We start from the raw sequence: 22,583 nt of genomic DNA, 5'->3' as shown, positions 1-22,583 counted from the left end.
ACTGGAAAAGTCTGTTAATGTGGATGGGGATGGAGCGGAAATCCTCCAGGGAAATCTTCATAAAGCTCTCCAGGATGTACTCCCAAAGCCTTTGCAAAAGGTTTCTGCAGAGGGCGGCCTTATTCCGTCCACGATGGTACGATACTTTAAACACGCCAGGCCAGTAGCACGTAGTTGGGAATCACTGCATAACAAAGCATGGCAGCGTATGGTCCCGGTGTTTGCTGGCATTCAAACAACATCCGTTCTTTATCTCACTGTGTTATCCTCAGGAGAGTGATATCATTCATGGTCACCTGGCTGAAATGGGGTGCTTTTATTAACGGGACATTCAGAAGTGCCTGTTCCTGCTCGGCTGTTTGGTTGTGGCTGAACAGAAATGTTCCCCGCTGTTAGCCATGCGGTGGGGAGAAGGGTGAAGAGTGAGTGATCTCTCACACCAAACTGGCAGGCCCTCAATACAAGAGGCAAAATGCGACCTTGTAACGAAAGCACATGTGCTGTGTAATGTGAACAGCAAGGTTTAACGTGAAAGAGTCTACCCATTTTTCTCTAAAATGTGTCTTTTTAACTACCACTCTCCCTTTTCCTCCACCAGCTACAAATGTTTCTCCTTTGCAGAGGCTAGTGAAAATTAGAAGGCGGAAAAAAATGCACTCAGGATGAAATCTCTGAGCTCCTGCTGTCCAGCCACACTGACAGAGCACAGCAGAATGCGTGGAGGCAGACAATGTCAAAGTGCAGGAAAGCACAATATGAATGCGAGCAAAGGTGGCAGGCTGAAGAGAGTAAGTGGCGGGCTGAAGATGATAGGTGGCGTCAGCTTGCTGACACACGGCAAGAGTCAGTGCTCAGGCTGCTGAAAGATCAAACTTATATGCTCCAGTGTATGGTTGAGCTGCAGGAAAGGTTGCAGGAGGACAGAACACCACTACAGCCCGTGTAACCAACACCCCTCCTCCTCAAGTTCCATTGCCTCCGCACCCAGATGCCAAAGAACGTGGGGGGGAAAGGCGGAGAGGGAGCTCAAGCCACCCAGCCACTCCACCCCAGAGGATCGCCCAAGCAACAGAAGGCTGGCCTTCAATAAGTTTTAAAGTTTTTAAGTTTTAAAGTGCAGTATGGCCTTGTCCTTCCCTCCTCCCCAGCCCCACCCGGTACTTCCCTCCTCCCCCACCCCTCCTGGGATACCTTGGCAGTTATCCCCCTATTTGTGTGATGAATTAATAAAGAATGCATGAATGTGAAGCAACAATGACTTTATTGCCTCTGCAAGCAATGATCAAAGAGGGGGATGGGAGGGTAGCTAGCTTACAGGGAAGTAGAGTGAACCAAGGCTGGGGAGGGGTTCATCAAGGAGAAACAAACAGAATTTTCACATCGTAGCCTGGTTTTCAAAGATTCTCTGATGCGCACCGCATCCTCCTGTACTCTTCTAACCGCCCTGGTGTCTGGTTGCGCGTAATCAGTGGCAAGGTGATTTGCCTCAACCCTCATCCCACCATAAATGTCTCTCCCTTACTCTCACAGATATTGTGGAACACATAGCAAGCACTAATAACAATGGGAATATTGGTTTCGCTGAGGTCTATCCAAGGCAGTAAACTGCGCCAGCAAGCTTTTAAATGTCCAAATGCACATTCTACCACCATTCTGCACTTGCTCAGCCTATAGTTGAACCAATTCTGACAACTGTCCAGGCTGCCTGTATATGGCTTCATGAGCCAAGGCATTAAGGGGTAGGCTGGGTACCAAAGATAACTAGGCATTTCAACAGCCCCAACACTTATTTTCTGGTCTGGCAAGAAAGTCCCTTCCTGAAGCTTTTGAAACAGACAAGAGTTCCTGAAGAAGCGAGCGTCATGTACTTTTCCCGGCCATCTCATGTTGATGTTGGTGAAACATCCCTTGTGATCCACCAGTGCTTGCAGCAGCATTGAAAAGTACCCTTTTTGGTTTATGTACTCCCTGGCTTGGTGCTCCGGTGCCAAGATAGAGATATGGGTTCCGTCTATCGTCCCAGTTAAAGAACCCCATTTCAGCAAAGCCGTCCACTATGACCTGCACATTTCCCAGAGTCATTACCCTTGATATCAGCAGCTCTTTGATGGCCTTGGCTACTTGGATCAGAGCAGCCCTCACAGTAGATTTGCACACTCCAAACTGATGCCCGACTGACTGGTAGCTGTCTGGCGTTGCAGGCTTCCACAGGGCTATCGCCACTCGCTTGTGAACTGTGAGGGCTGCTCTCATCTTGTATTCTGGTGCGTCAGGGCAGGGGAAAATAAGTCACAAAGTTCCATGGAAGTGCCCTTACACATGCAAAAGTTTCGCAGCCACTGGGAATCGTCCCAGACCTGCAACACTATGCAGTCCCACCAGTCTGTGCTTGTTTCCTGGGCCCAGAAGCGGCATTCCATAGCATGAACCTGCCCCATTAACACCATGATGTGCACACTGCTGGGGCCCATACTTTGCGAGAAGTCTATGTCCATGTCTATCACTCTCGTCACCGCGCTGCCATCGCCTCCTCGCCTGGCTTTGCTTTGGTAGGTTCTGGTTCTGCATATACTCCAGGATAATGCATGTGGTATTTACAGTGCTCATAATTGCCACAGTAATCTGAGCAGGCTCCATGATCCCAGTGCTATGGCGTCTGGGCTAAAAAAAGGCACAAAATGATTGTCTGCTCTGACGGAAGGAGGGGCGACTGACAACATGGCTTTCAGGGAATTAAAGTCCACAAAGGGGGTGGATTTGCATCAAGGAGAAACACAAACAACTGTCACACAGAATGGCCCCCTCAAGGATTGAACTCAAAACCCTGGGTTTAGCAGGCCGTTGATTTCACAGAGGGAGGGAGGAAGCAGATGAATACAAAACAAATCAGGTTTATTTCTTGTTTTGATCCACTCCATCTATCTTTTACATCTTTAGGGTGGCAGCAGACAGTGCAGTTCGACTGCTAGCCATCATCATCTCCTGGGTGCTCAGCAGAAGATGCTGCATTATAACGACTGCTAGCCATCATCATCTCTTGGCTGCTCAGCAGAATATGGGAATGACCTGGTGAGTCACTCTCATGTCTGCCCAGGCGCCCCTGACTGACCTCACCTAGGTCGGTTAAAAGAGCACCCAGCAATACAATAACAACAGCCACCAGTCATAACGCACCGTCTGCTGCCAAAAGGCAATGAGCTGCTGCTGTGCAGCAATGCAGTCCCATGTCTGCTAGCACCCAGGAGACTTACGGTGATGATCAGCTGTGTGGGCTCCATGCTTGCCGTAGTATGGCGTCTGCACAGGTAAACCAGAAAAAAAGGCGCAAAACGATTGTCTGCCATTGCTTTCATGGAGGGAGAGAGAGAGGAGGGCCTCACAGCATCTACCCAGAATCACCTGCAACACAGTTTTTGCCCCATCAGGCATTCGGATCTCAACCCAGAATTCCAATGGGTGGCGAAGACTGCGGGAACTGTGGGATAGCTACCTACAGTGCAATGCTCCAGAGGTTGATGCTAGCCTCGGTACTGTGGACGCAGCCCGCCGACTTAATGAACTTAGAGCATTTTTTGTGGGGGGACACACAATCGACTGTATAAAAACAATTTCTGAAAAACTGACTTCTAAATATTTGACCTAATTTTGTAGTGTAGACATACCCTCAGTACTCTTCTGTCTAAGAAAAATCTACCACAAACATGGGGTCTGATTCTCCACTGCCTGGCACTTTGGGCTCTGTCATCTGCTTCTCCCAATGTGCACTGGGAGTAACTACGCAGGAGAGACCACAAAGATCCATTTGTGGCTCCAAGATCCTGGATGATTCTGGCTGGATATGCCCCCAAGAGAGCAGCATGCTAATGCTCTAGCCTTGCTCCCTTCCTCCCAGCCACCTATATCAGGGACCATGAGGAGTGGTGGAACAGAGATGGGTACATCAGCTCTATGCCCTTCCAGTTAGAGTAGGTTTAAAGTATGAAGTATAGTGAGCCAATGACACTCAGTTATGTCATGATATTATTATGAATCTTGAGGCGGCAGTATTCGGTTGAGAACGGGACCTCCATGGGGGCTGGCTTGCTGAAATTCATTTCAGATAAGACTGAGTGGTAATGGAGGGATAGAGGAAATTGTTTCCTTGTACTCCCCCTCTCCAAATCCACCTGTTGTCTCTTGTCTTTCAATTCTAGATAGATAGAGGGAACATTGACATTTTAGCAATCTAGCTGACTTGTCTACAGTGTCAATGTAAAATTCAACAAAGGACTTTGGAAAAGAGAAGAAATTATTTGGAGTTTCCTCATTCGGATTCATGTATATTAATTCAGTTTCATCTATATTAATCAATCATCTCCTCATCTTCCACTTTTTTGACTGGAGTACTCTACAATGTACTCTGCCTACACATCTGTAACTGCTGCCCTGGGTGAAGAATAAAAAGGACCCATTCTGTCTCTTGTAGTCTCCATTCTGCAAGGTTGCATAGTTTCCTCTCCTAGAAGCAAACAAATGTGTGCATTATCCAGTACAGGGTTTTAATGCTGTATATGAAAAGTGCAATTTGGAAAAAGATTTCTCGGAATTCACAGATGTGACCTCACTGGGCCTCCGCAATTCATGTGGGTGACAGTGTATCTGTCAGCAAGGGGAATCTTCTGACAGGAATAACAATGGCCTAAAAAGAGAAAGGAGGGTGCCATTCAAAGGCAGTGAAAGGCTGAATATGATTTTTTTTTCTGGCTAGCTTCTCCCCACAGAACAATAAAATTCAGCTGTCAAAATGTCAAGCACTTTTGACTTCACAACAAACGAAGAGAGGGAAAAGTTAATAAATCAACAACAGAATAGTGAAGGAAAATATATTTTAATTTACTGTTGTTCCACATATATTTTCTGTAAATTAGATTTTATTTTCAGATCCATGTTATCATTCACAATATTAGCAGCAGAGGTGGTGGTGATGGCACATAAAAAAATTGAATCTAACAGCAAATTTTCAGTGACAAAGCTATAGTTCCAGGATTGTGTTCTAATGGGCACACAAACACTTCTAGCTTACCTCTTCTGGTTCTTGGTCCCACTAGAACCCTGAGTGGAATTATGACTATGTAATCTTTCCTTTTCCCCTTACACGCTTACCCTTATTAGACACTGTCACTTTTCTCTTTATAGTAATTCTAAATTTCATCCTCTCCCCTCTATTCCTACTGCCAAAACTCTAGTACCTGCTCTGATAGTTTTCATCTACCTCTCCAGCCAAGCATCATGGCTATTTCTACAGCGATGATTTTTTGCCTTGATAACTGTAGCCTCCTCTTTTCTACCCTGTGCTCATGCCTCTCTTCCTCAGCTTGTATAATGTGGTGGTCAAGACTGCCTTCCTCTCTGCTTGCTATGACTACATTTCCATCTTCTTAAACCACTTTGCTCCCTCTTCTATAATTAAACCAAGCATCTCCTTTTCCTCATAGTTAAAGAACTCTAGCTTCAGCTTCCAGCTACCTCTAGGAACTTGCTTCCTTCTACAGTCTGCCTGGTTCCAGAGCTGCACCTGAGCTTCCCTCCTTACTGCTCCCTTTATCCTCCTTCTTCCACTCCTTGCTCCAGCATTCTCCTCAATACAGCAGCAAGGATTAATGCACACTTCTGCTCCTCTTCCTGCGACATTAGCAATTTCTTTTCTCTGTGAGTCAAATCGTGAAATGTCCTAAGAACCTAAGGATGGGCTTGTCATAGTATAAATCCCCACTCTGAACCTTAGCGTCCAAAAGATGGGGTACCAGCATGAATTCCTCTAAGCTTAATTACCAGCTTAGAACCTGTAGTGCTGCCACAAACCAGGAATTCAGTGCCTTGGTACACTTTGTCCCCCCCCCCGAAACCTTGCCGGAAACCCCAAGACAGACCCTCTTGGATTTAACAAAGGCAAGTTTAAACCATTTCCCCACCGTACCTCTCCAGGCTTTCCCCTCCCTGGGTTACCTGGCAAGTATCACTGTGATTCAAATCCTTGAAGTTCTTAAACAGAAGAGGAAAATCACCTTCCCCCCCCTTCATCTCTCCCCCTCCCAGACTTTCACCTGAGACGAGACCGAGTAATTCTGGTAACCCAAAAGAAATTACCCTCTCTCTCCCCTTTTCCTTCCTTTCTCCTATTCCTTTTGGTGAATTACCGAGACCCGTCCCGCCTGTGGTCTCCATCAGAAAAAAAACAAACTTGTTCTTAAACAGAAAATTTTAGTTAAAGAGAGGAAAACAGTAAAAATTATCTTTGTAAATTTAAGATGGATTAGGTACAGGGTCTTTCAGCTATAGACACTGAGAATACCCTCCCAGCCTAAGTATACAAGGACAAATTAAAATCCCTTCAGCAAAATACAAATTTGAACTCCTTCCAGCCAAATACACATGTGTATATAAAGAAAACAAACATAAGCCTAACTCGCCTTATCTATCTAGTACTTACTATTCTGAACTTATAAGAGCCTGTATCAGGGAGATTGGAGAGAAACCTGGTTGCACGTCTGGTCACTCTCAGCACCCAGAACAACCACCAAAAACTAACAGCACACATACAAACTTCCCTCCCTCAAGATTTGAAAGTATCCTGTCCCCTGATTGGTCCTCTGGTCAGGTGACAGCCAGGCTCACTGATCTTGTTAACCCTTTATCGGCAAAAGAGATATGAAGTACTTTTGTTCTATTAACTCTTACTTATCTGTTTATGACAGGGCTTAAAGCAGCTTACAAGTTGTGGTTTTCCAGCGGCAGCGGAGACGCCAGAAAGTAGGGTGACCAGACAGCAAGTGTGAAAAATCGGGACGGCGGTAGCGGGGTAATAGAAGCCTATATAAGAAAAAGTCCCAAAAATCGGGACTGTCCCTATAAAATCGGGACATCTGGTCACCCTACCAGGAAAGAGGATTCCATAACACATTAGCACACCCGAGTTCTCCAAGGTGGGGATTTGCAACTCAGCACAAAGGTGTAAATGTGGCCTGCATATCCCCACAGCACAGATCCACATGGCCACAAACTCATGAGTAAAGGTGGACAAGTTCACTGCTCCTTCTGTGACAGGGCATCTGCCCTGGACTGGCTCTGATAAGGTTAAAACCCAGCCTGAAGGGCTGAAAGGAAACAGCCAATTAGGACAGTGGCTGCAGCCAATTAGGATGGTGGCTGGACGAGCCAATCAGGGCCCAGATGGCCCCTATAAAAGGAAGCTGCAGGCCAGAACAAGTGAGCGTGCTGCAGGAAGGCCAAGGGAGGGGACTGGCTTCCTAGAGGACTACAGAGACCATAAACAGGGCTACTAGGGGTTGCAGGCCCAAGGCCCTGAAAAGAGGTTGAAGGAGCCAGAGGCAGGAGTCAAAGGTGCTGGGGTTGCGGGGAAGTGGCCCAGGGGGTTGAGACAGACTGGTGGAGAAAGAAAAGAGGGGCAGTGAGAAGCTGTTGTCCCAGAGTAGTGGGAAGGCCTGGTTTTCTCCCCCGACTTGCCACTGAAGAAGTGGCCAGGCTATGGACTGCCAAGCTGCTGCAAAGAGCGGCTAGACTGGTGTGGAAGGAGTCCTCCAAAAGGGGGGAACCCAGATTGTGACACGGCCGGAGGGCTGTGCCACGAAGCAGAGGCAGTGAGACTGGAACTGCGGTGGGTCTGCAGGCGGAGACGAGGATGGGAGAACCATCCCCACCAGAGGGCACACCTGCTGATCAGAGCTAATTCCTGAAATAGCCAGCAGGAGGCGCCAGTGAGGTGAGTGACACCTTCCCAAAGCAAATACCAGCTGGCCATTGTCAGGATGGTGTCCCAGGCCCTACTTCTAGCACAGAAGTGAAAAGTCCATCCCCCTCAGCTCTCCCACTGCTCCAACATACAAAGCCCTTTGCTTGTGAGTCCAGTGTCAGACCCCATGATAATTTTCCTGTTTAAGAGCTGAATCTGAAGTAGTATGTTTCTGTTGATTGTACTGTCTTGGTGGAGGAGGGGACTCAGTATGAGCCGCACAGAAATGCAGAAGCATGCTGACAGTGGGCTCCACTTTTAAAAACATTTATTTTCCCTTCTCTTCTGGGAGACAAGTCTCGTGAACGGTAAACAACACAGTACTCTACATTCAGATTTTGAACTCCAAACCCTATTACCTTAAGACTTTCCGACATAGGAGATTTTTAGAGTTATACCTATATAATGATACCACTATAGTTAACCTATGTAGACACTTTTGCAGGGTATACCTACACTGCAATCAGGTCTGTGAGTGCAGAACATATAGACATACAAGCGAGCTTTGATTTAGCTAGCTTGAAAACAATAGCAGTGAAGTTGTGGCAGCGTGGGCAGCAGCACAGGTTAGCTGTTGGAGTACAAACGCGTCCAGACCTTGCTTACATACTTCGGCTTCTAGCCCTTGCTGCCAACCCTGCTGTTTCACTGCTATTGTTACTCAAGCTAGCTAGATCAAAGCTAGCTCAGGTATGTCTACGCATGCTGCAGATACCTCTAATCACTCCCTCTGGAATAAAAGTGGCTTCCACTTCCAAAGCAACATAAGCTAAACTGGAAAAGGGTCATTTTCTACCTTAATAAGGGTACATCGAGATTACCCGCCGGATCAGCAGGTAGTGATCGATCTATCAGGGACCGATATATCGTGTCTCATCTAGACGTGAAATATCGATCCCCAAACGCACTCCTATCAACTCCACCAGGGCGAGCAGTGGAACCGGAGTCGACAGGGGAGCCGTGGTCATCAATCCTGCGCCATGAGGATGGGAGGTAAGTCAAAATAAGATACGTAGACTTCAGTTGTGCTTTTCCCGTAGCTAAAGTTGCGTATCTTACATAGACTCCCCCGCCCCCACTGTAGACCAGGCCTAAGAGTGTCCACCTGGGGAGTTACAGAGGTATAATTGTAGTGGTTTAATTCACATCCTTCCTTGTACTGGTACAAGTTTACTGTGCAGACAAGCCTTTAGAAGTTGGAAGAAGAGACAAATCAATAAAGGGGAGACATGATCTGGAACAGGAATAGGCCACTGTATACTAAAAAATAATACATTTGTTTTGCATAAATGATTTGGCAATTATTAAGCAAAGGACAATCCTTGAGGTCTGATTCTCTATACACGAGTGATGGGCCTCAACTCACTCTTTTTGGAATTGAATTCAGATCCAATCTTCCCCAGTGTTCAAGACTGTCTGAGCTCAGGTTCATCCCTACTAAATGTACAGAATTTTGCACAGGTGGCAATTCCCTCTTAGGGTTTATCTACTTGAGAAAGTTGCATCGCTATAACTTAAGGTGTGAATTTAAACAGAAATAATTTAACCAGTGCAAAAGACTGTGCTGACACTCTGATTTCAAGTGGCTTATTGCAGTTTAGCTTTAACCTGGGAGCAGGCTTACCTAATCCCAACAAGACAAGCTTGGACTGAAATACAACTGTCCACATTGCCTTTTCCAAAGGTTGATATATCAGTTTAAAAAACTATTTGTTACACGAGCAAGGACCTAATGTCCTAATGAAAAACGAGCGGAAAAAAGTTTTGAGGATGTTATACATCAAAAAGGTAGAAAAAAGGTGCAGAGATGAGACAACATTGTTTTTTGCTTTGTAGTTCATCTTCAAGGTTACCACGGCCTCAACAGTTGTACAATATCACTCTTCCAATTGAGAGCCACAGTAAACTGTCATATTTTCAGAGAGATTTCAGAACAAAATTAGACTCATAAAGAATCTAATCCAACCACTCCTACCCACATGACTAATTCTTACTCACACACTGTGATGGGGTGTCCACCCCACACGTGCCCTGATGGGGTTCATGGAGACCAGATGGGCCATTAACCTATTAAGCAGCAAACTAGGGAGATATAGGCTGGGTGGAGAGCCTTGCTTACAAGGAAGCCACTCACCTGAGCAGAGTGGGCTGGGCTAGTATAAACCCAGGAAGCTGGCAGCAGCAAGGGATCCAGGAGGAAGTTTGCAGTCACCCTCTGCTTAGTAGAGAGGGAAGGAGAGAACAGGGAAAAGAGTAGGACCCTGGGAGCCTGGCCTAGAGGCAGGGTGTACCTGGAAGAGAGCAGGATGGAGAAGAGAGCCTATGGAATGTGGGGTAGGAAGCAACCCAAAGAGTAAGCAGCAAGGTTGGGGACTGAGCAGACCTTGTACGGTCCTTGGGCTGGAACCCGGAGTAGAGGGTTCCAGCCCAGGTTCCCCTACCCACCACTGGGGAAATGGCACTTGGGAGGCAGAGGACTGGAAGATGCCCTGGGTGCTCCCGTAACTAAATAGGCTATTTGGGAAGGATCTACTACTCTAGAAGAGCAATTGATTTTAAAAAAGGAATGCTGCTTTAAGGAAACAAACTTTTCTGTGGTGAGTATACTGTTCTAGATAATCAAGTGTTTTTTGAGTGGTAGGCTACTCTAGATAAACTACCAATTCTGGAATGGGTGTGCAACTTTTGCTATATAGCAATCCTAGAAGAAAGGATAAAATTATTCTCCAATGAAGAGGTGTCCTAAATTTTAAGAAAGTAAAGACATTTTTTCATTATAGAAAAAAAATTCTAGGGGATGAGAAAGGGCTAGGAATGCATTTTTATGATGTTTTAAAATGGATTCTCAATTATAACCATTTCTGTATTGCTTAGAAGGGATTTAATGTTATCAGTGGAAGATGATACAGTTTGTTGTATCTGGAAACGCAAATAAAACATTAATATAATGTGTTCCACACAAGCTATCAAGTTTTAACTTCAAATTAAAAGGAAGCAAAGAAAAAATGATAACTATAAGAACTCCTACTGGTTTAAAAGGTTTTGAGAACTTGCTTTTGACAGTCTGCAAATCAGAGAGTAAAAAAGATTCCTTATAACCAGACTATGATCATCATTAGATTATTGTGTTAAGTGTTAACAAAAAATCAATCATTGTGCAAAGTTAACAGAGAGTGATTAATTTCAGAACTTTAATCTTTACAGTCAAAACTACACACATACACACACACACACAAAATATTCAGGTACTATATTGACTGGCGCTTAACTGTTTACTCAGGTTCAGCACAAGAAGTCTTACAATTACATGCAGACCTATGTTTTGTTTTGTGAACAGCATGAACAAACCAGTAGCTCCAAGGCTTATACAAAAGCAGAACCAAGACTTAATGGTCACTCACCATCAGGATTCAAGAAGGCAAGTCAAGTACATTAAGCTGTATTCTAGCTGTGCCTTGCAAATATTCCTCATTTACAAATGGTTTTCAACTTTAGAAAAATCAGCTATAGGCTATTTAAACCTGGAACTGAATGAACATTTTAAAAAATCCAGTAACAAAAACTTGTTACTTTTTCTCTGAAACTACCACATACATACAAAAATGTACCCTCTTTTACTCATGATGTAACAAAGATCTTGCATCAAGATCAAAAATAAATATCAAAGACCACATCTTTTATAAAAGTAGAATGAGAATATCTACATAGTAATTAAACATAGTCATTCTGAATGCAAAGAATTTCTGAAAAGAGGAAATATTGAAATTTAAACAATGAATAATGCAAAAACATCTGTTAATATTTAGAAGACGATTGGGATTTTATTTGCCATTTAAATTACATCTATTTCATTTCTATACCCAAACTGATCATACAACATTATGTCTTTTTTCAAATAATCTCATAAAACAAAATAGATCAAAGCACCGGCAACATCTGTTACAGTAATTAGCACAGCTGCAACCATCACTTTCAACAATATGCACATTCTCTAATTCTTTTCAAAGGTACTTCAGGTATTAAACTCTAAACCAGGTACAAACCCATTTGTGCCAGCAGGCATCTCTGTGAAGTAGCTACACTTCCTACCACATGGTACATCTCAGATGCCAAGAGGGAAGCCATCTGAGCACCACAGGAGTCTAGATGTTACTTGAAAGCTTGTTCATAGGCTGATGATATTTATTCCACCTGACAAACACTGCTTCCCTCTGCTGAATAAATCAGAGCTGCCGAACTGGGAACACTAAGCTGAAACTCTGAGCACTAGCTATACATGGCCTTATGTTCAGAAAGCATTCTAATCCACCCAACATCAGCCAACACTACCTTCCATATAATCCAGTTCTAATTTATCCCTTCATCAGCTCAGACCTTTAATAAACTACAAATAGTTTAGCATCAATATTGAGTCACTCAGATAAAGTAACTGTTATAGTTACTGATCATCAGCCATTTCTAATATAAACCCTGTTTTTCAGCAGTTCATAAGTCATCTGATTTAACAAGCTCAACGTACATGTCTGCCATTATGTGTTTTGTTTCAAAATTATTTAAATTACACAGGAACTTTTTAGTTGATGTGGTTCAAAAATATTGGGATTTTAAAATGCTTTTCCTACCCACTCAATCTTTTTAAAAATATTTATGTTATTCTGACTTATATAGTGCATTGATGCCCATGGCACTTTACATCAGGTAAAGAAAGAGCCCCTGACTCAAAGAGCTTGTTTATTGAAAATGAAATATGGCAGCCACTTCAAACTTAAGAGCAGATAGGCTCCTTCCATAAAAAGCAGTAACAGCTGAACACTGGATATGACTGCTTCTTACTACCAATGTGCTGAAGCTACTTCCTGTAACACCCCCATCGGCTGCATGCTACAACCAACACTGAAATCACGTTTTCTGGGTTTCCCTCAGTCTTAAAAACTGGCAGCCTCACCACAGCTTCATTTTCTACGCCATGCACAGAAAGCCTCTCTTAACCTTTAACTTAATCTAAAGTAATCCTAAAGTAAACAATTTAAGCTGCCTTTTTTTTTTAAATTTCCAATGACTGATTCCTTCCCCCAGCCCTTTGGGGTGAAGCCATCTGTTGACAAAGTGTTAAGCAAAATCTTGGGGAAAACCCTGAGTTTAACCAGTGTCAGTGCCTTTTCAGCCTGATTTCTTTTTCACATCTCATTTAAAAACACATTCCTCTCTTTTGCCTAGAAAGGATCATTTAGTAGCATAGGGAGAGGAAAATTATTTATTACTTAGCTCTGTGCCTCCAAGGGCCCAGATTCTGCTTCTATTTAAAAGATGGGTCTTGCTCACACTGAAGGCAATAGGAATTCTACCATTAACTTCAGTGGGAACAGGATCAAGGACTAATGGTAAAATTTTAAAAGAGCCTAAGTGACTTAGGATCTATGACCCATTTCAAAAGGCATGTAAGTCCCACTGACTTTCAAAGACACTTTGGCTTCTAAGTGCCTAAATCACTTTTGAAAATGGAACTTAATCTCCCAAGTGACCTAGGTGCTTTTGAAACTTTTTCCCTAACTCACTGGGAATTTTGCCATTGGCTTCAGTGGGTGCAGGATCAAGCCCTAAACCTGCCTTTTTGGCCTTGTCCCATGAGGCTCCGCTTCATGCAGAGTACAGAGGATTGTCCTTCCAATAAGGAGAACATGGGCATAGGTGGCAGTTGCCCTCTACCCTAAGCATATACTGAACTGGTGGCCAACTTTCCTAGACTCCTGCTTCTAGGCTTATTGTAGCCAGGAGGAGGGGCAGTAGTGCTACCCTGAAACACCACACTTCCCCAGGTGTGGTGCTACCCTGAAACACCACACTTCTATAGGGCTTGGCCCTATAGAAGCCTCTGTGCCCCCGTGATTGCAGGGACAGTAACAATAATTGGCCCATATGGCAGCCACATCCCTCCCATCTCTGTAGCCACGTGACGGCTAATCACAACGTGGTCTTAAATTAACATTCTGCACTATGCAGCATTACATAAAGAGAAACATTTTCACTGTAAATCTTTTATAAAGGATCTTATATTGCATAATATTCAAATTAACATAAAACAATTTCCTAGGTTATATGTAACCAAGTCTTATGAAACAACAGCAAAACTCAGTGTTGCTCCAGTTCTAATGAAATAAACCTTCCTGACATCACGAGTGAAATTTTAAGATAAGCACCTGTGCTGTGGACTTCCCTTGACTTTGACTCCTATTGTGTGACTGTAGGTTGCACGCAGCAGGTATGAATGTTGAGTAACACTGTGGAGAACTTACTGAAAACACAGGGTTCCTTGTGCTGCTCTCCTGTCCCCAACATCCTCTGCCGCAGCACACAGCAAGAGCACAAAACATCAAACAAGGACCCAAAATGTTTCTGTTCTACAGTCCCTTTCCTATGTAAGTGAATGAGACCATCACATGAGCAAGGTCAGCAGGACAGAGCACAGTTTTTGGAAGGACCATCTTTAGGCATGATTATACAGCTATAACCAGATTCTTATCATTGCTATTATACACTGATTTAGAACACAGTATAATAATGGGAATAGCATGAAATTTAAAATGAAATCCAGACTTAGGATATTAGGGTTACATAGAACATAAGGACTTGATTCTGCCATTCTTTAATTACCCATATGACTATGCCAAACACTAAAAATTCATTAGTCAGGCCCCGCAAAAATTTAGAGGTTGACTTAATCATGAGATTTAAAGAATAATAAATGTTCGGTTCATATTATTTATCTGATTTTTTTGGCCTTTAGGATTCATTTTCAAGCTTTCCTGTTCAACCATGAAGATTAGAAATGTACTTTTTCTTTCTTAATAAAAACTGAGATTCTCATGTAATCACATGACTCCTGGAGGTAGGGATTTAAGGAAAACACCAAATACCCCAGAACTCTAAATAAAATTCAGAGATTTGGCAACACTACCATTGAATAGTGCCTTATTCCTCTAATAGCTCCAGTGACCTCAGTGGAGCTACTCATGGAACAATGAACTACTCAATGTGAATAGGGGTGGCATAGTATCTGACTCTTAAATAATGAGCTATTCAGCTCAATTTCAGTGCTGCTGTTAAGGCCAATTTGTTTCCAAAGGATGAATTTGTGCAATCGTTGCTCATCAATGTGTCACGTTTGGACAATTAACCCTAAAGTGGTCCTTGAAAATGAAATGCAGTAAGATTTATGCATTCTTAAAGTTGATAAATGTACACGCAGCTCTTCTATTAGCTTCAGTGCTGCAATCTAGTATTTATCGGTGATTACCTCTCCAATAATTAAGAACACAAATTTACTTTATACTATATTGACCACAAAACTGCTTTTTCTTGGGGGGGAGGATGGCCATGAATGAATTTAAGTTTCTTTAAAAACAACAACAACAACATTTAAAATCACAGTCCATGGCTTACTGTCATGCCTGGTTGTTATGGAATTGTTAATGTTACAATTGTGTGATGGAACAAAAGATTAGGCGAGCTATAAAGAGCACTACCCAACAATGGGAAGTATAATTATGAAAGAGAATATAAAACTGTATTTCTAAACGAAAAGTAGAAAATCCCATTAATGCAAGATTAGAGCTGTGAAGTTAAAACCACAAACAGTCACAAAATGCAGAAATTACATTTCTGATAGAAACATCAGCTCTGCTCTGCTCCGCTTTACTTTTGTATGTCCTAGTTTTTGGGGCTGCAGGTATATGTCAACTCAATATTGTCAGGCTTCGGTATTTATTTTCCAAACGACATTTCTTTTTCTTTAAAAAAACCAAGAATGAGAAATATCCTGTTTACTAATATTAATATTGAAATTGTCCCAGTTAGGGCCTCTTGCTGGGTATGTCTTTACTGCAGAGCTAACCCAATGTGATTGGCACAGGAGTCTGAGCACTTGGCTTGTGCTAGTCCAGGAGTGAGCAGCTACATTGCAAAGTCCTGCCTGAGTTAGTATCTTCACTACTGCTGCACTCACCGACCTGCTCTACATTGGGGGAGATCAATCTAAGATACGCAACTTCAGCTACGAGAATAGAGTGCCTGAAGTCGACATATCTTAGACCGACTTAGAATCAATTACTTTGCGTCCTCACAGCGCGGGATCAACGGCCACCGCTCTCCCATCAATTCTGCTTCTGCCTCTCGCCAAGCAGTCAATGGGAGAGTGATCGGGGATCGATTTATCGTGTCTACGCTACACGCAATAAATTGATCCCTGATAGAGTGATCGCTACCCGCCGATCCAGTGGATAGTGTAGACATACCAAACCATGTGTGTGGATTTCATGTCCCATGGTCCATTGTGCTGCAGCAAGCTGAACTGCTCTATATGGCTCTTCCCCAGTGAATTGTAGGAGAACTTGTCTGTTCTTTTGGGTGCCCAGCAGAAATTGTGGGAAGAAACTGGAGGACTATCAGCACTGGAGTAGTTTAGCCTGTGTCCTCACTGCAAAGTGGGTGTGTTACCGGCATGAGGTAAAGCATCACTCAAGCTTTTGCCTATATCCCAAGACTGCTCAGTTACCCAGGGCTGAATGCAACTCTAACGCTCAGATGAGAGGTTTTTGTGTGTGGACAGAAGCAGGGTTACCACTGAATAAGAGCCCAGGTTAACTCTGCAGTGATAACATACTTCAAGGAAGCCTGGTCTACACTTAAGTTTTACCAATATAACTCCGTCAGTTAGGGGTGTGATGTTTTGCTGACATAGCTATATGGGCAAAAGTCCTAGTGTACATGCACTTATATCAGTATTAAGGTGTCTTACACTGGTATTGCTTATTTTGATTTCCGAACTGGAATAAGCTATACCAATATGAACTGCATCCATACTGTGGGGGAGGTTTTGTTTGTTGATTGTTTTTCTCCTTTAACTGTATTGGCATAGTCACGAGCAGCATTTTACACATAGATAAACCCTTAGAGAAATTTGTACCAGTGTAACTACACCAATGTGGCTACACCAGTGCCAACTCCTAGTGTAGATGCACTGCACTGATGAATAGCAGGGTGATTAAGTCATCCTCAGTTTAACCCCAGTTTACGTTTATGCAGCACATCCACATTAGAAGTTTGTATCATTGCAACTACATCTTACATTAGTGCAAATTTCTCTAATGTTAACAGGGCCCTAGACCGTGACATTCACACTTCCTTGTGGTAAATTGTATGAGGAGGAGATACATTTCCCACCATTCCCGACCATCTACACAGGCTAGGCAGAAGAAAGCGTAGTGACAGCATTAGATTCTTCTAAAATGAATCACAGCAGAGCCCGCTTCTATTTGTAAATTGTTTTTAACCCAAACCAAGCAAAGGGCCAAATTAATCCCTGATATTTTTGAATCTGGATCATGCAATTTTTCAAAATTCAAGTATGTTCTTATTGTTTGTATAGCAGTAGCACTTAAAATATGGGCCCCATTGTGTTAGGCCTTAAAATGTTGTTTGTGTAACAGTAGCATGTAAAATCAGAGATCAGTGCCCCATTGTGTAAGGGTGTGGTGCAGCGGGGCTAAGATAGGCTCCCTGCCTGCCCTTGCCCCACACCCCTCCTGGAAGTGGCCAGCACCGCATCCCTGCGATCCCTGCGGGAGGGTCAGAGGGCTCCGTGCGCTGCCCTCGCCTGCAGGCACCGCCCCCCACAGCTCCCATTGGCCGGGAGCGGAGAACCCTGACAGGCGCAGAGTCCTCTGCCCCCTGCCCCACACCTCTGGGGCCACGGGACGTCGTGCTGGCGGCTTCTGGAAGCAGCGCGGGGCAAGGGCAGGCAGGGAGCCTGTCTTCACCCCGCTGCATGCCGCTGCCACCCCGGAGCTGCTCAAGGTAAGCGGGGCCGGGCTGGAGCCCGCATCTCAAACCCCTCCTGCACCCCGCACCCCAACCCCCTGCCCTGAGCCCACTCCTGCACCCCACGCCCTTCCTGCACCCCGCACTCCGCCTGCACCGCAACCCCCTGCCCTGAGCTCCTCCTGCACCCCGCACCCCTCCTGTACCCCAACCCCTTGCCCTGAGCCCTTTCCTGCACACCATACCCCCTCCCACACCCCACACTCCCTCCCGCACCCCAACCCCCTACCCCAGCCCTACATTCATGGCCCTGCATGCAATTTCCCCACCCAGATGTGGTCCTCAGGCCAAAAAGTTCGCCCACCCCTGTGTTAGGCACTGTACACATGGTAAGACACAGACAAAGGACTTGCAATCTAAATGGACAAGACAGACAAAAGTATTTATTAATATCATCCCCTGTTACTCTCGGGGGACTGAGGCATAGAGAAGTTAAGAGACTTGCCCAAAGCCACAGAGCCAGAAACTGTGTCCAGATCAGCTGAATCTCAGAGCAGTGCCTTGTGCACACAGACATTTTTCCAGACCCTTGTTTTTAGAAACATCAGATTCGAATTTTTTTAACCTTTGAAACATCATGTTTTGTTTTATCTTCTCAACTCCCAAATGGCTGAAGGTCATTTTGCTCAAAACTTCAAACCAAAAAATAATCTTGAGCAATGACTAAGAAGGGGGAATGTTAACCCAAAAGGGAATGTTTTGGGAAGCGATTAGCATATGAAAAGTAGGGATTAGATGTAAACTGTTTTCCAGCATCAACAACAGCCAGGCCCATTACAGCTTTGCATCCACTATCATGGGCACTATAGAAACTTGTAAATAAAAAGCAAAGCTTCCTCTGCTTTCATGGGGAGCCATTACGAAACTCGGCTCCACATTGCAAACAATCAAACATTGTGGCTGTCACTGCAAAAACATTCACTTGATAAAGAAACTTCTGTCCATTTTTTTTGTTATATGCACATCATACTATTTTGCAGCTATTTCTGCACTGCCAGTATTCTCTATCTTTGCACTTACCGCAGTCCCATTAAATGCCATTTGCTACTTTTCCTCCAAAGAGCACGTTTTATCTAAATCCCATACAACAGCACTAATATCTAGAACATAATGCAGCTTACTACTGATATCATCAAATTATTTGTTGATTGTTATCCCTGTTTCTTGTTGATTATATAACGGAAAACCAAAGACCTCAGAGACAGTCCCAAGGGAATTTCACTGGTAACCTTATCTGAGCAGGACTAGTTTTCAATGATAACTACATTTCATATTTCCTAACAGTTTTTCATAATTCATTCTGCAACAATTCTTCTAATCCTTTGCACAACCTTCCATTAAGCCTATTCCATTGGATTTAATCAAACCCATTTAGAAGTCCATGAACACAAGATAGACAAGAACTCACATTTTTGTAAAATTCATAAAATCTTCATTAAAGCTGGGCAAACGTCCTAAGTTAGTAATCATGTGTATTCATTCTGGAAACATTTGCAAGGCCCACCTGAAAGCAGTTTGAGGGTGTTTCATTCATTGAGGAAGCAGAAAAAGTAGAAAATGACTGAGTCCACTAGCAACTTAGAAAGAGAATACCCTCAAGCGGGTAAGCAGGGAGGGTGCTGGGGCGATATTTGAAGTGCCAGAGTTTAGATCTATCCTGTATATGAGGTGCTAGAGCAATGCTCTGGACTGCTCTGGCAGCACTACACTGTGGCAGAGACAGACTGGGGCTGGGGGGGAGACTAAGCCACCCACTGACACCTACCATCTATGCATGGGCCTCAATCTCCTTTCATCACTATCAATATTCCTTATTTATACCAGTGCAAGAGTTGGGGAGACTCTGGCTTCTGGTCTCTGCCTGGAAGACCTACACTCATTTACATGACTCACCAGGATCTGAACCAAATATTTTAGAGAAAATTGGTAAATTTCCCCCTTCTTCAGATTTGCCTCACTATTAAGATGGGTTTCCCATTGGGATACATCCATCACTGCTCCACTCACCAAAGCGAGACTATATAGCCAAATTAAAGCAAGATACATGTAACTGCATCCCATATCACAGCTGTTCAACTAACAGCGTAGCTTGTGTAAGGAGGATCCAGGCTGAGACAGTTTCCCTCATTTTCCAGACACAGTCCAGTAGGAGGCTCCTGTATGTGACTTTGCAGGAAGATAGATGACCATGCTTCATTGAACAAAAAGCAGCCATTGGGGAGGACTGAGAGGCTTTCAAAACTACTCTTAAATAATGGGCATGCCAGATCTGTAAGCGCCACCCTGTTCCTGAGTTAAATATCCCCATGTATTATTATTTTATATATAATTGAATATCAGCATTTTCATGGGACTGGGGGGCATTCAGATCTCACATACAGCAGGGTAAATCCAGAATTGTGCCACCAAAGTTAATGGAGTGATCCTGAACTTACTCTAATGTAACTAAGATCCAGTCTGGTCCTTTATCTTTATTGGAGATCAGTGCATAAGATGTTTCACTCAAGGGCATCTTAACTGTTCAGTTTACAATGTCTCACATGGAATTCGGACCCTGTGTGAACACATACCAAACCCCTAGTCATGAAGATTGCTTGTGCTTTAACTAACATAACACCAACCACTATTTCACAGTGTATTTCCTAATTCTGTCTTGTAGAGGACTGCGGAAGACTGTGTCACGGCCTAGCTAGGGTGTCTCCGCTTTCTCGGCGGCCTTGTGAAAAGCCCCTGCTTGCTAAGTGGCCAGTCATTGTAGGACATGGCATGCCAGTTATAACTTGCTTTTAACTGGTTGAAACCAGTTTGTATGGCCTTAGGCCAAAGGGCGGACATAGCCTGTGGGCAGTCCCTTTTTGCATATGTATGAGTTGCTTTTGTATTGTGTATATATAGCTGTATGCTCCCGGTCCCGCCTTTGGACTCCGACCCAGGCCGAGCTGAGCTTCGGTGCTGGGTTCCCCGCCTAAGTGACAGCAACGCCTGGGGTCCCCATTGCAGATGCGTCACTTTACCTTCATTAAAGCCAAATAACTCACAGTGTGTGTGGGCCTCGTTCTTGCAGAGCATCCAAGCACGTTACACGTCTCTTCAATCAAATATTTATAATTCAGTGGAAAACTAGGATGTGTAAATAGATTTACCTAAAATATAACATTGGAGCTAACTTTTGTGATCAAAATGTATTAAACGTTTGATTTTCCATCCTTTGGTTTTGAAAATATTACATGATGTTTTTGCTGTGTACAATTACAGTCCTCTATAAATGCTTCCTATTAATGAACTCAATGGCAGTTATGTAGCTAAAGCCATAGTTCTCAAACTTTTGTACTGGTGACCCCTTTCACATAGCAAGCCTCTGAGTGTGACCCCCCCTTATAAATTAAAAACACTTTTTAATATATTTAACATCATTAAAAATGCAGGAGGCAAAGTAGGGCTTGGGGTGGAGACTAACAGCTCGCGACCCCCCATGTAATACCCTCGCGTCCCCCTGAGGGGTCCCAACCCCAGTTTGAGAAGCCCTGAGCTAAAGCCTTTTTACAATTGCAGAGGATAATGTTGACATACAATCTAAAATTAGGGTTGCCAATTTGGTAATATTTAAAAACCAGACACTCCAAAGAGAGTTCCAGAACCTCCCCTGCCCTACCTCTTCCCCCGAAGCCCCAACCTGCCCCACCTCTCCCCCCGAGGCCCCGCCCCCATCCACTTTTCTTCCTGTCTCCCCCCCTCTCCCCTACAGTCGCTTGCTGCTTTTTCCCCTCCCACCCTCACCATCTGCCCGGGTCAGGAGGGACTCATCTGCAGAGCTGGGGCTGGGAGCTGCAGCCACCAGATGGAGGTAGGAGGCGGCCCCATCTGAGTACGGGCTGGTGTGGGAGAAGACCTGGCACCTCCCCACTTCCCTCACTTGCAGTAACTGGACTTTGGGTTTGCGGTCAGTATATCTGACAAGACACTATCAGGTCCCCTTTTCAGCCAGACTTTCCGGTTGAAAACTAGGCACCTGGCCACCCTACCTAAAATACCCATCTAAATTTACATTTTGTAATAATAATTTTTTGCAGTTCTGCAGCACCTTCACTACAAGGTTTTCAAAGTGCACACACTTAATTAATGAACTCTAAGTATTAAGTACTACAGACACATAGCAAGTCAATAGCAGAACTAGGATTAGAACCCAGGAACGCCTCTGAACCCACATTCCTTGAGACTGGCTGTCCCTCAAGTATGATTATGCTATTTTACAGCTGAGTCCACTGAGAAGTTAAGGGATTTACCCAATGCACACATAGCAAGTCAGTAGTAGAGAAGACCAGAACACAGAAATCCTGACTTTCAGTATCTTAACTTTCAGTATCATGTTCTAATTGTTAGACAATGCTTCCATCCCAAACAAAAAGAATGACCTGATTTCCAGAAGTGCTAAGCACCCATCTGTCCTACTGACTTCAAATGCAGTGGTAATGCTTGAACACTTCTGCACATCAGAGCCAAGTAGCTTAACTGCCCTCAAAGTTTATGAGTGCAACCATTTGTATACACAAAACCTCAAATGTGTGTGTGAATCAAATGGATAACTGCATAAAGAAATCAGCATTTTTTTTGCATAATTTTACATATATTCAAAAATGTTGATTCTGAGAGACCTGACAAAACTATGGTGGTAAAGTTTCAAAGAGCACCAACTAATCTGTGCTGATGTACAGAATTAGATCTGAAATTATAATTTTTTAAGAATTATTTAATTCTTTAAGTTTGATCACTTGTACAGTTTTATATGATTGCTTTATTTGCAAATTATGGCATTTAGCATTTTCACCATGCTGTGAAAATGCTGGTCTGTGAAACTGACCAGCTATGCTCTTAGCTATCCAAAGGACAATCAACTATACTGTGGCAAAAGAAGATTTAC

General features: G+C 43.8%; 1 protein-coding gene and 1 pseudogene across 1 annotated transcript in view; one reads left to right on the top strand and one right to left on the bottom strand.

The window, feature by feature from the left end:
- PLCH1 (phospholipase C eta 1) overlaps positions 1 to 22,583 on the bottom strand; it is a 186,254-nt gene that overhangs the window by 93,766 nt on the left and 69,905 nt on the right. The window lies entirely within an intron of this gene.
- LOC142047220 (uncharacterized) overlaps positions 1 to 22,583 on the top strand; it is a 32,178-nt pseudogene that overhangs the window by 638 nt on the left and 8,957 nt on the right.

Source organism: Chelonoidis abingdonii, chromosome 8, assembly GCF_003597395.2.
Source record: "Chelonoidis abingdonii isolate Lonesome George chromosome 8, CheloAbing_2.0, whole genome shotgun sequence".
NCBI lineage: Eukaryota > Metazoa > Chordata > Testudines > Testudinidae > Chelonoidis > Chelonoidis abingdonii.
Note: the sequence above shows the minus strand (reverse complement) of the source record. Positions and strands in the feature narration are given on the sequence as shown.